Genomic DNA, 14533 nt, shown 5'->3' with positions numbered 1-14533 from the left:
GTACATCAGCCAGGATCCAAAGAAATGGTCAAGTTGGGTAAGCATGGCGTCCGAATTTATGGACAGGTTTAGGTTTAACACAAAAAATGTGCCGGATGTGTTCTATATTCAAAATCTAATGAAGAAGCCTACAGAAACATTTCGCGAGTATGCCACTCGCTGGAGGTCTAAAGCTGCTAAGGTCAGACCTACCTTAGAGGAGGAACAAATGAACAAACTCTTTGTCCGGGCTCTGGACCCGCAGTATTATGAATGACTAATGATGATCGAGAGCCATAAATTTTTTGACATTATCAAGTTGGGTGAAAGGATTGAAGAGGGCATCAAAAGCGGTATGGTTACAAACTCCGAGGCCTTGCAAGCTACAAATAAGGCCTTGCAGTCAGGTGGTGTGTCCAAGAAAAGGGACATAGGAGCCGTAATGGTTGCACAGAGAACCAAATCTCATGTCAAATAGCAAATTTACCCAACACCTCCACTCACATATCAACCAACTCCGAACTACCAAACACCCTCACCCTCCTACCAAACTCTACTGCCCACTTATCAATCACCTCCACCTCCCGCATATAATCCTACTTCACCCAGATAATCGCAACCCACACATGTTTACCAAACCTACAATGCTCAACTATCCCACTATCAATCACCTCCTACACACCAAAACTTCCCTAGACCTCGACCAAATTTTGATCGCAGACCTCCAAATCAATATACAACCATTGCTGAACCTATTGACCAATTGTACAAGAGACTCAAAGCTGCTGGTTATGTCATCCCCATCCCTGCTGCAACTCCTGAGAACCATTCTCAGTGGGTTAATCCGAACAAATCCTATGCATACCATTTCGGCATGAAGGGCCACACCATCGATGAATGTCGTTCTCTGAAAGACAAGATCCAGTCTCTGATTGATAGTAAGATTATTGTGGCAAAGGAACCCGCTCCAAATGTCTGCAACAACCCTTTGACAGACCATAAGGGTGGAGGCATCCACATGATTGAAATAGAGGATGATTGGGATCCCGAGGGATCAATCAGATTGATAGAAGAAGGTGATGACCCAAAGAAGCCAATAGTTACTCTTAATCCGATCGTGTCCAGATTCATCCCTCTAGGGACGTCGAGGTAAATATGTTCGTGCCACTTGAGTTTGAAGCAACGTCATCTACAAAGACACTAGCACCAATTGAAGTCGAATTCGTGTCTCCAGCAAATGCACCCACAGCATTTGAAGTTGCAGTTTTACCACCCAAGGCACATGCTCTATTCAGAGTAAAGATATCCATGCCAACTCTAGTGGCGATGTCGACATACAGCCGAGGCAAAGAGTAAAGGCAAGGTTAGGTTTGAAGAAACTATTGCGACACAGGGTATGACAAGAACTGGCAGAGTTTATACCCCTGAACACTTAGCTGAGTCAAGCAAGCAGGCCTCCAATCAGCTACCCATCATTGAGACAGGGCCGGATGATTTTTGGATAAAGATACAGGCCAAGGAATACTTGATCGTTGACCAGTTGAACAAAACACCGGCGCAAATCTCCATCCTTGCTTTGCTACAAAATTCTGAGGCACACAAGAATGCTCTGTTGAGGGTGATGAGTGAAGCATACGTGCCCAAGCAACATCACTGGTGGGGAAATGGCTAACATGGTAGGACAGGTATTGGAAAGTCATAAAATTACTTTTCATGAGGATGAGCTGCCACCTAAAGGGTTGGGTCACAACAAGGCACTGCACATCACCGTGCAATGCGAAGACTATTTTATCACCAGAATCCTGATCGATGGAAGGTCCAAACTCAACATTTGTCCGCTGGTTGGGTAAGGGACTGCATGAAATAAAGGAGGAAGCTATCAATGTGAAAGCTTTCAACGGCTCCCAAAGGTCCACCATTGGGGAGATTAGTTTGTGTTTGCAAATGGAGCCAACTTGGTTCGACATTGATTTCCAAGTGATAGACATGCCAGCATCTTACAATCTACTGTTGGGATGGCCGTGGATTCATGCTGTTGGGGCCGTAGCATCAACACTGCATCAGGAGGTAAAGTTTGAATGGAATCACCAGGAGGTGATCATTCACGGTGACGGTAGCAACCCTATATACAGTTGCCAAACCATTCTGTTAATCGAAGGAAGAAAGAAGCTAGGTGGAGAGACTTACCATCACATCGAACGGGTAAATGCTGTTGACAAAAACAAATGGTGGGATAACAAGATTGAGAGTATACTAAATTGGAGTGGGTACGAACCTAGCAAAGGGCTCGGCAAGAACCTCCAATGAATCACTAAGCCCATAAAACTCAAGAAGCATGGCACCACTTTCGGTCTGGGATATGAGTACACCTTGGAAGAATTCAACAACTGGTCACCACCATGGTGCGGTCATTACTATCCACTTGAGCAGTCGATACCACATCTGGAGCAGACTTTCCAACCGACCGATATTATTTATGGGTCAGATGAAGAAGAAGCACTAGCAGCGATGAAGAACTTGTTCTTAGAAGACAATGGCATGGACTGTTGTGTTGTTCTCGTGGGGGAGGGGGAGGAAGGCCCTTCCATATAGGCTGTAAGCAGAGGAGCATGCCTCAATTCAGGACAACTAGAGCCCGACGAGCCTCGGGGTAGCAAGGCTAAAACAAGGATCATGCACTGTTTTATTTACTAAATGATTTTATTTTGCATTTTAATTTCCGCAATAAGAGCTCCAATGTTCCAAAACAATTATGCAATTTATCCAAGCATTTTAACTTTTCTTATAATTTGACGCTTATTATTATTTTTCTCTCATTACTTTACTTATACAGCATTACTATTACTTACCTTGATGAGCCAATGACTATTACATGCAATGAGACTACGCAACAAACGGACATAGATTTAGAGGAAGATGACATAACAGAAGAGATTGTTAAGGAAGTTGAGAATTTTGAGAATAGACCTAAGTCCAACCTAGACGAGACAGAAGTTGTTAACCTGGGAGATGCAGAAAACGTCAAAGAAACACGAATCAGCGTTTACTTATCGTCGTCAAAAAAGAAGGAATACACAGAATTTCTAAGAGATTATGAGGACATATTCGCCTGGTCGTATGTTGACATGACTAGTCTGAGTACATCTATTGTGGCTCACAAACTTCCAACCGATCCAACATGTCCACCGGTAAAGCAAAAGCTCAGAAAGTTCAAGCCTGATATGAGTCTAAAAATCAAGGAATAAGTTACTAAGAAGGTCAAAGCTAAGGTTCTCAGGGTAGTAGAATACCCGACATGGTTAGACAACATCGTACCAGTACTAAAGAATGACGGGAAGGTCAGAGTCTGTGTCGACTACCGAGATCTTAATCGGGCCAGTCCGAAAGAAGACTTCCTTTTTCCAAACATACACATCCTGATCGACAATTGCACCAAGCATGAGTTGCAATCGTTTGTATATTGTTTCGCTGATTATCATCAGATTTGGATGGATGAAGAAGATGCTGAGAAAATGGCTTTCATTACACCGTGGGGAATGTATTGTTACAAGATGATGCTGTTTGGGCTAAAAAATGCAGGGGCCACCTACATGAGGGCCATGACCACCCTTTTCCACGATATGATACACAAGGAGATGGAGGTATATGTAGATGATGTCATCATCAAGTCCAAGAAGACCACTGATCACGTGGAAGATTTGAGGAAGTTCTTCAATAGATTGCAGAGGTACAACCTGAAACTGAACCCCGCAAAATGCGCATTTGGGGTTCTTGATGGGAAATTACTCGGGTTTATTGTGAGTCACCAAGAAATAGAACTGGATCCATCAAAAGTCAAAGCTATTCAAGAATTACCACCACCAAAGAACAAGAAAGATGTGATGAGCTTCTTGGGAAGGCTCAATTACATCAGCCGATTCATAACGCGGTCTACGGTTATTTGTGAGCCAATCTTTAAGATGTTGAAGAAGGACGCTGCTACCAAATGGACTGATTACTGCCAAAGGACTTTCAACAGAATCAAAGAATACCTGTCAACACCACCAGTCTTGGTCCCGCCCGAGCTTGGTAGACCTCTATTACTCTACCTTGCAGTATTAGATGGAGTGTTCGGTTGTGTTCTAGGGCAGCATGATGAAACAGGGAGGAAAGAGCGGGTCATCTATTACCTCAGTAAGAAGTTCACCCCGTACGAGGCCCAGTACTCTCTGTTAGAGCGCACATTTTGTGCTTTAACTTGGGTAGCTCAGAAGCTGAGGCACTATTTTTGTGCCTATACCACGTATCTCATATCAAGGATGGATCCTTTGAAGTACATCTTTCAGAAGCCCATTCCCACTTGCAAGCTAGCCAAATGGCAAATCCTCTTGAGTGAGTTCGACATTGTTTACGTAACTTAGAAAGCGGTCAAGGGACAAGCACTGGCAGACCACCTTGCTGAGAATCCTGTGGATGGAGAATACGAACCCCTAAAAACGTATTTTCCTGATGAAGACGTATCATTCATAGGAGAAGATATTGCAGAATCCTATGACGGTTGGAGTCGATGGAGCAGCAAATTTCAAAGGAGTTGGCATAGGAAAAGTCCTAGTATCAGAAACCGGTCAGCATTATCCGGTGTCTGCCAAAATTAGGTTCCCGTGCACCAACAACATGGACGAGTATGAAGCTTGCATCCTAGGGCTCAAGATGGCCATTGACATGAACATTCAAGAATTACTAGTGATTGGAGATTCGGACCTGCTCGTACATCAGGTGCGTGAAGAATGGGCAACCAAGAACTCCAATATACTCCCGTACCTGCATCATGTATAGAAATTGAGGAAAAGGTTCACAAAGACGGAATTTCAGCATGTTCCCAGAATCCAGAATGAGTTCACAGATGCGTTGGCTACCCTATCATCCATGATACAGCATCCAGGCAAATACTTCATTGATCACATTCCAATAAAGATCCATGATCTGCTAGCTTATTGTGCCCACATCGAAGAAGAAGCTGATGGAAAGCCTTGGTTTCATGATATCAAGGAATATTTGGCAAAAGGCGAGTACCCAAAATTTGCAAACCCCACTCATAAAACGCACACTTCGAAGATTGTCGAACAATATCTTTCACATCGGAGGAATCCTGTATAGGAGGACTCCCGATTTGGGACTATTAAGGTGTGTCGACTCAAAGGAAGCATCCAAGCTACTAGAGGAAATTCATGCCAGGACCTGCGGTCCACATATGAACGGTTTTGTCTTAGCCAAGAAGATACTCCGGGCTGGTTACTTTTGGATGTCTATGGAAACGGACTACATTCAGTATGTCCTGAAATGCCACCACCGTCAGATACATGGAGACATGATAAAGGTACCTCCAAATGAGCTTAATGCAACAAGTTCACCTTGGTCGTTCGCCGCCTGGGGGATGGATGTTATTGGACCAATCGAGACCGCCGCTTCCAATGGACACAGATTTATACTGGTAGCAACCGACTATTTCACCAAATGGGTCGAAGCAGCATCTTACAGGGCAGTAACCAAGAAAGTCATGGCAGACTTTGTCCGCGACCGCATTGTTTGTCGATTCGGAATTCCAGAGTCGATCATTACTGATAATGGCTCCAACCTCAATAGCTACTTGATGAAAGCGATGTGTGAAACCTTCAGGATCAAACACAAGAATTCCACAACCTACAGAATTTAGATGAACGGGGCCGTAGAAGCCGCCAACAAGAATATCAAGAAGATATTGAGGAAAATGATAGAAAAGCATAAACAGTGGCACGAGAAGTTATCATTTGCTTTACTGGGGTACTGCACCTCAGTCCGCACATCAACCGGGGCAACCCCCTATATGCTGGTTTACGGTACAGAGGCAGTCATTCCCGCTGAGGTAGAAATTCCCTCCCTAAGGATCATGCAGGAAGCTGAGCTCGACGATGCAGAGTGGGTGAAAAGTCGTTACGAGCAACTAGCCTTTATAGATAGAAAAAGAATGAATGCAGTTTGTCATGGTCAACTTTATCAGAATGGAATGTCCAGAGCCTTCAACAAAAGAGTCAAGCCGAGACAGTTCACACCGGGATAGTTGGTGTTATAGAAAATTTTTCCACATCAATATGAAGCCAAAGGGAAGTTCTCTCCCAACTGGCAGAGTCCATACATGGTTTATCGGGTTCTGATAGGAGGATCCCTCATACTCGCAGAAATGGACGGAGAAGTCTGGCCAAAGCCGATCAATTCAGATGCAGTCAAGCGTTACTATGTGTGATCTTTATGCTTTCCTTATATGATGTAATTTGAACTAGCCCTGACCTAATTCCCGTTTAAAAGGGGATGCGTAGGCAGCCCTATGGGCTCGTTCACAATTTAATAAAATTTTCATTTCCCCCGTAATTGGAAATTGGGGTAGAATTTTTAGGAGGACCCTCAAAATTCTAAAGTAATTTCAGTCGATCGTCGTAGGCAACAGTCAGAAGCATCGACCCAATAAACTTGGGCATAATTTTGAGGAGGACCCTCAAAATTCCATAGCAAGAGAGGTTGCAATGTCCCGAACCACGTCACATTCATCGGTTCATCTAAAAAATTATTATTATTATGTCATATTTTTATGAAATCATGCATGTTTATTACTAAAATTGCTTTGTTTAGCAATGCTACCCCAATGATACATACAGTATCACCAGATCAAAGCCGAGGAGGTCAAGCAGAGCTAGCGGGGATACGAACTAACCTCCCCCCTTTACAAAACTCATGATTTTTATTTAGATGTAGGCACTTGGATTGCGCAATCATCAAACACAACATACACTCACGAGACGAACATTGTTTAGGAATACAACTCTCAGAACCGTTGCACTTACCCACATTTGCTATCCATACACACCAATGACATTCCGTGTGTCACAATGTCCCCAGCAATCACAATATCGCAACCTGATATCAGCTAAGAAAGCTCTATTACCACTTGTCATTTTATTTCTTGCATAACGCTACCATTCTGCCTTCCTAGACTAAACGTTGTCTCCATCTGCATTTTCTGCATAAGGCTACCATTCTGCCTTCTGAGGTTAAGCTCTACCTCCATCTGCATCTGCATGGCTAAAAGATCTCCACCTACTACAATTGCATAGCTGAAAGATCACCACATCATCTATGTTTGCATGGCTAAAAGATAGCCACCTACTACATTTGTCTGGCTGAAAGATTGCCGCCTCATCTACATTTGCATGGCTGAAAGATCGCCACATCATCTATGTTTGCATGGCTAAAAGATTTCCACCCCATCTACATTTCCATGGCTAAAAGATTTCCACCTACTAAGTTGCATGGCTGAAAGATCGCCCCCTAGTTACTACATTACATGGTTGAAAGATTGCCTCATACTGCATCTGCATGGGCTGAAAGATCGCCACATACTGCATCGGCATGGCTGAAAGATCACCTCATACTGCATCTGCATGGCTGAAAGATCGCCTCATACTGTATCTCATAGGCTAAAAGATCGCCACATACTGCATCTCATGGGCTGAAAAATTGCCAAATTATCCAAAGGCGTCATCGTTCGGAGGCACCATTTTCATAGCCCGAGAACACCATGCCATGGCCTGAGGATCCCTTTTAATTTTCTCGCATATCATTATTCAAAGGAATCATGGCTTGGAGGCACCATCCTCATAGCCCGAGAGCATCATTTCAATTCCTGCCAATCCTTTATTCATGGCCCAGAACATCATGGTCTAAGGATATCATTCTCATCGTCCGAAGATGACATTCATGGTCCGACGGGAATTTGCATCATATTTAAATCTATGCACGATATATGCTTGTATTGCTTATTTGCAGGTAAACCGGCGAGCAACGACCATCTCGGCAGGAGCGATCTCATTCCAATTTCCGTAGCCCTATCAGACCTTCGCCATTCACCCCGTCCTGGATATTGAGTCTGTTCTCGAAATAAACAGTTGAGTTCAAACACGCACTCTACTAAATCTCTCTTTTTTTTCTCTGTTACTACTATATTGCTTCCTTACCTAGCCAGCTGAAAGTCAAGGCTAGGCTGTGGGAAACTTGCTTATTTTCTCTGCATTTGCATTTCTTACTGGTATGTTCTAATTAAGCTTCTGCACCAATAACAACATGTTTATTTACTGTTTCTTGCATCCTTGCTTGTCTACTCTTTGTATTTAACCCAGTACCATTATTAAAGCATGTTGTAACTTCCCTTTTTTCTTGTTCTGAATTAATGTATCATGACTTGTGAATTCTAAATCCCTACCCCGATGTGTTTAATAATTGTGGTTGGGTTGGGGCATGACAGCATTGGACATTGCTGTGCATGACCCAAACCTGATTCCCCTGGGATCATAACCTCCATGTTTATCTCATATGTTGTCATTGGGTTACAGGCATGTCAGCACTTCCCATTGTTGTGCATGCCTAATGCTAACCCATACCTAAGTGTATGGGCTCATTGCAATGGACTCCCAATCCCCTGACCCCTTTGTATGAAATTGTTAACTCTGTAAAATGCTAATGATTGTCTCTCTATCATCCTTTCCCCTCCTCTATTCCCTCAGTTCTTGAAACTTTGTTTCTGCACTTTCACCATCTTCTTAGACTTAAGTTCTTCCCCCTTATGTGAGCCCTACCTTGGGACCTATGAGCTCCCTCTAAACTTGGACACATAAGGGCTGTCATTTCCATACTGCACTCATCCCTATTCTGGTTATATAACTTGGGTGTGAGCACTGCCTGGGGTCCTATTGAGACCATTAGGGAACTCTGATACACTCAAGTTCAAGAAAGGCATTGGATCAATGGCATTTTTTAGGTGGTTTATTCCATAACTCAGAGAGGAAGTCAAGAATCAGGCTTCCTCTGGTTGTAACTTTTCTTTGTACTTTTCTGATATAATTCATTATTTCTAGTTTGTAATAATTTGCAATAAATATTTGGGGGCTGGCTAGGGAAAAGGGTTGGGTAACTATGTATGCTCAATAGTAGAAACTATAAGATTGTTTTAAATTCTTTGTGTTCAATTCTGCATTTTTTAGACACCATGTCTGTAGGGTTTATCTCAATTCCTTTCATGATCAATTTCACACCTAGATGACCTGCCTATAGGACTTATATAAATTCTGCACGCCACTTAGATATCACGGTTTAAGGTTCTAAATGGCTAAGAGTAAGTGTCATATTCGTAAGGTCGAAATCAGTATAACATATAGAAATCATGCCTATAAGGATTCCCAGGTAAATCTGGTTCATTTTCATTCACATTCAACATTAGATATCATGCCTATAGGATCTCATCTAAACACTTTGGCAAGCCTTAGAGTAATAACCATAAAAAACTTAATCTGCCTTTGTTAATTGCTATAACCAGCAGGCAGGCCTGATTCGGACTTCTTATCTGAGTTATGTAATAAACAGATCTGCTTCAATAATCAAACTCCTCTCGTCTTTAGTATTTTAATCAGACCTAAAAAGTATGTGCAAGTCATGCTAGTTATGTGCTTTTGTTTAAGGAGGTGTATATGGGCCTTTATCTATTTATATGCTTTCCACAACATGCAGTATATGTTTTGTATGTCGCCTTAGATTTTTACCCTTTGAAACCAATCACCAATATCCCTCCGTTTTAGGAATAGTAGTCCTAAGCTCCTCCGGACTGATAGGAATGGGACAGGTAATAGCATGCAATAGTAATCGAGACAATCCGCGTTTTAATACCTTAAGGGGGTGGGAAGAGTAAATATGGATATGATGACCGGTGCACTAATACCACGTGTTTCCCCTCTTTTGAGGAGTGTCATACTGGGTATCGCATTGATGTGATCCATATTAAATATAAACCTAGGACCCCTTTTCCCTTTATTTGCAATCCCTTTTTTTAAAACTCTTCTTTTAATTGTTCTTTCTTTTTATGCGTTTAAATCCCCTAATATTTGAGCCCATACTTGTCTATTTGCTAAATTCACAATAAACTGTCTGGCCGGGAACCACACTAGTGGATCCCGAGGGGTGCCTAACACCTTCCCCTTGGGATAATTTCAAGCTCTTACCCTATCTCTGGTTATTCAAACGAAACATAGAATTGAACCCCATTGGTGTCCTAATGCACCTTAAATCATTAGGTGGCGACTCTTCAAAATTGCAAAACCCAGCTCCCAAAAGGAACGAGTTGTCCCATACCAAATGTCATAAACCCGATTTCGCGAGAAAAAGGGGGCGCGACAGTAGTCAAAGAAAATAACACAGGCTCAAAGGAGTGACAGAGGGTGTAAAGTGTTTGGGTAGCAGAAAAAGGGCCTCCCAACCTCGAGAACGCCAAACATAGTATCTTTTCGCGATCAGAGCATTGACGAACATGTCTGTCTTCTTGGTTTGTCGTGGTCACAAGACACTTTCCATGTCTTAATGTCAAACTTTCTAACAAACTTCAATTGATTAAACATCCTCAAGCCTGATCTTCACAATGATTTGAAGGTGAATTTTACTCGGCCTTAATTCCAAAGTATTTCTCCTCTTTATTCATCCTCAAAAGTGTTTTCTGTTTCTTTTTTTTCAATTATCCAACTCCAGATTAAATTAGTTTCTAAGAACTGGCCCAAAATTTCCGCATACATGTCATGTCATTAGAACTAGTGAGAAAAGAACTAAGAAAAGAATGACACAAAAGGACAAACTATATTTCCTTGAATAAAGGATGAAAAGGGTTTGACAACATGACAAACAACCTAAGATCCATGTTACAAACCTAATGTAACGATAGGAGGGTTTGACTCAATAAAACAAATAAAATCTGGATCACAACCCTGAAATAACCCAGATAACAGAAAAAACATCAAAACAAGTTACCAAGATTCCTTCCTAGTGAGGAGAGAATGACCTTTCAATTGCTAAGCTTGATATTTAGCCATAAATTTGCTCATCAGAATCACCATGGCCTTCTCCAATTTCAATCGACAAGTTTCCGAGAAGATTCTCATACTCCATGTCACTAGGCATCATTCCCACAAAGTGTGTTTCATCATGTGCAGGTAAAGGATTCTGCGTGATATTCTGGGTGTCATTGTCCTGGATCACAATCAACTTTTCCAGGATCATCCTTTCTATTTCTCTTTTCAAATCCCGATAGCTTTCAATATTGTGCCCCTAGGCGTTGGAGTGGTATTCACACCTTTTAGAAGGGTCAGAGCTTCTTGCACGTAGGTCCACATGATTTGGAGGAATGAGTGCAATCATGTCATAATGCTTTAACTTCTCAAATAAGCTTGCACAGGACTCTCATATTGGTGTAAAATTATCTTTCAACCTTTGTTCCCCTTTATACCTTTGGCTTGGATGTGGGTTATAGGGCACCTGAAAATTTTGTGGAGGCTGGTGGAGATTTTGTGATGCTCGTGCTCGCCTTCTGGGGTGTTTTGGTGGCTGGACAACATACTGAGGTGGAGCGACAGAGTATTGTGGGTTCTGAGGGTGATAGTAATGCTTAGGGGAGTTATTGGAAAACAGATGAGGCTGGTCATACCATCAAGATGTTCTCCTAGGACCTCTTCTTGACCCTAATGTCATCATGATATCTTTATCCATCTCATTTGTGTCACCAGATTCAATTTGGACAGCTTGAGTTGCAGCTTTGAGAGTTGTTTGACTTATAATTCTGCCTGTCTTAAGGCCATTCTCTACCATTTCTCCTATTTTGATTGCTTTCGAGAAGGATTTGCCAACTGCGGACATCATGTTTTGAAAGTAATTTGGCTCTTGCGCCTGAAGGAAGACAGTGATTAGCTCGTGGTCATCCATGGGTGGCTTAACTCTAGCTGCTTGCTCTCTCCATTTAATGGATATATCCTGAAACTTTCACTTGGTTTCTTCTTCAAGTTTGAAAGGTAATTGCGGTCTGGGGCAATGTCAATGTTGTATTGGAACTGTTTGACAAAGGCATATGTCATGTTATCCCAGACATACTAGCAAGATGTGTCTTGATCCATAAATCATTCGGATGCTACTCCTGTATGGCTTTCCCCAAAATAAGCTATTAACAATTCTTCATTTCTTCCTGCACCTCTTAGTTGATTACAATACATTTTTCAGGTTGGCTATGGGATCTCCATGTCCATCATACTTTTCAAATTTGGGAGTCTTGAAACCAGGCGGCAAGCGGACATCGGGGAACATATATAGATCTTTGAAGGCAATACTCTTCTGACCTGCCAACCCTTGCATTTTTTTCAACCGTCGTTCTAAAGTTTTCACTCTTTGGGTCATTTCCTCATGTGCCATCTTTCGGGAAGGCTTCTCAATGTTTGCAGGAAAATCAAACAAGTATGAGTGGTACTCAGAAGAGTGGTACTGCTCTTGCTGGAGAGCAAATTGTGACTCATGACAAGGCTGTCCTTGGCCATTGGCGCATGCTCGACACATTTTGGCCATTTGCTGTTTCAGTATTCTATTTTTCTCAAACAAAGTAGACTCTTGTCGAACCCTCTGACCCTTAGTCTCTTGAGCACTTGTAACAGCTTCGATGTCATTTATCATTTTTCCTTGGATCTTGTGTTGTCTGCTTACCACAAACCGACCACCTCATACTTTCTTCACAATTCAAAACAAAAGACATGTTAGAATGGACTCAATCAGTCCTTATTATTATCATCATTTTTTCACTTTTGTTTTTCATTTTTTTTCTTTTCTTTTTTTTCTTTTTTTTCATTTTTTTCTCATTTTTCTTTTCAATGGTTGATTGAACCTGATGTGGGTTGCCTATGTATCATGTGGGAACATGAATTAGATCTTGCGTAGTTCGGGAAGATCAGGAATAAAGTAAATAAACTAACTTTTTTTGGATTTTGAATTTTTCATTTTATTTTTCGAAAGAAAGACTTATAAAGAAGAAAGAGAATATTTTTGGATTTTGATTTTTCTTCAAAATTTTTGCAAAGAAAGACTTCTAAAGAAAAGAGACATTTTTTTTGAATATCGACCTTTTTTCTTTTCTTTTTTTTGGAATTTTGAAAGAAAAACTTCTAATGAAGAAAGAAAATATTTTTGAATTTTTGGAATTTTATTTTGAATTTATGAAAGGAATACGTCTAAAGAAAAAAGAAAATATCTTTGATTTTTCTTTTCAATTTTTGAAAGAAGAATAAAATATTTTGGATTTTGAGAGGAAATTAAAAGAAAATATTATTGTATTTTTAAAAATTGGGGCCTAAAACATTTACTTATTCCAAGTTCATGTATACCTGTATAATTTAATTAGAGTTTGGTAGATTATGGTAAGACAAGAGGGGTTGCTCTGATGGTAAGCAACCTCCACTTCCAACCAAGAAGGTTGTGAGTTCGAGTCTCCCCAAGAGCAAGGTGGGAAGTTCTTGGAGGGAAGGATGCCGAGGGTCTATTTGGAAATAGCCTCTCTACCCTAGGGTAGGGGTAAGGTCTGCGTACACACTACCCTCCCCAGACCCCACTAAGTGGGATTATACTGGGTTGTTGTTGTTGTTGTAACCGATGAGGTTTGCCTACGTATCTCATATCTGATGAGAATCAGACTCGCGTAGTTCGGTAGTTTTGACACAACAGGAAAATATGACTTAATTTGAAATGATTTTTCCTTTCTTTTCAAAATTTCGGTAGAGTTTCAGGATAATTCAAATAAATATCTCTCACTCTCTTTTCTTTTTTTTTCTTTTTTTCCTCTTTTTTTCCATTTTCTTTCCTATTCTAGATGCTAGTCAACATGCAAGCCGAAACAAACAGATACGCAAGTAGCACGTAAGATGCATCAGGATGGTCTTTTAATTTGGGTACACCTGTCCTAGACGGACTCAACCCCTATGTTGAGTCCCCAAAGTCAAATGCACATGATGCAAACAAGCGTACCTACTAAGGATCCGGCATGAGGCTATGTTATTCTAAGTTTAAAATCTTGGTGTATTGTTCTAGACCTGGCATACCCGAGCGGACAACTCGAGCCGAGGGAGGGCAACGTACCGGTAACCAAAAGGACATCCGACTTTGTAACTGATCCGATCCTCGTTCTAAATTAGGGTATGACACTAACAGAAAAGAAGTCACACCAACGTGCACTTCCCAGGAGATTAGAGGAGAGGGGTTTCGTAGCAGTTTATATACAGTTCAAATAATATCAAAGCGGTAAAAAGAGGCATTTAATACATTAGGCCCAAACACGTAGGAAATTAGATGATAAACAAAAGTCAACTATACCAGTTATTCTAAGCTCGAACTCTGAACCCTGAACAAAAAGTTCTGGATTCTTTTCCCCAACAAAGTCGCCAGAGCTGTCACACCTTATTTTCCAACCCGAAAAGGGTATATGGGAGTTTTTCCAATTAAAGTGAGAATAATCGAAACGGGATTATTTATTCAAATTTAGAGTCGCCACTAGGGATAATTTATGGTGTCCCAAGTCATCGGTTTAAAATCCCGAATCGAGGAATTTTGACTCTGTTTTACAGTCCGCGAAACACAGAGATCCGGGAAAGAAATTCTGTTAACCCGGGAGAAGGTGTTAGGCATTCCCGGGTTCCGTGATTTT

Source organism: Nicotiana tabacum, chromosome 5 (assembly GCF_000715075.1).
Source record: "Nicotiana tabacum cultivar K326 chromosome 5, ASM71507v2, whole genome shotgun sequence".
Classification (NCBI taxonomy): domain Eukaryota; kingdom Viridiplantae; phylum Streptophyta; class Magnoliopsida; order Solanales; family Solanaceae; genus Nicotiana; species Nicotiana tabacum.
This window is presented reverse-complemented; position numbering follows the sequence as displayed.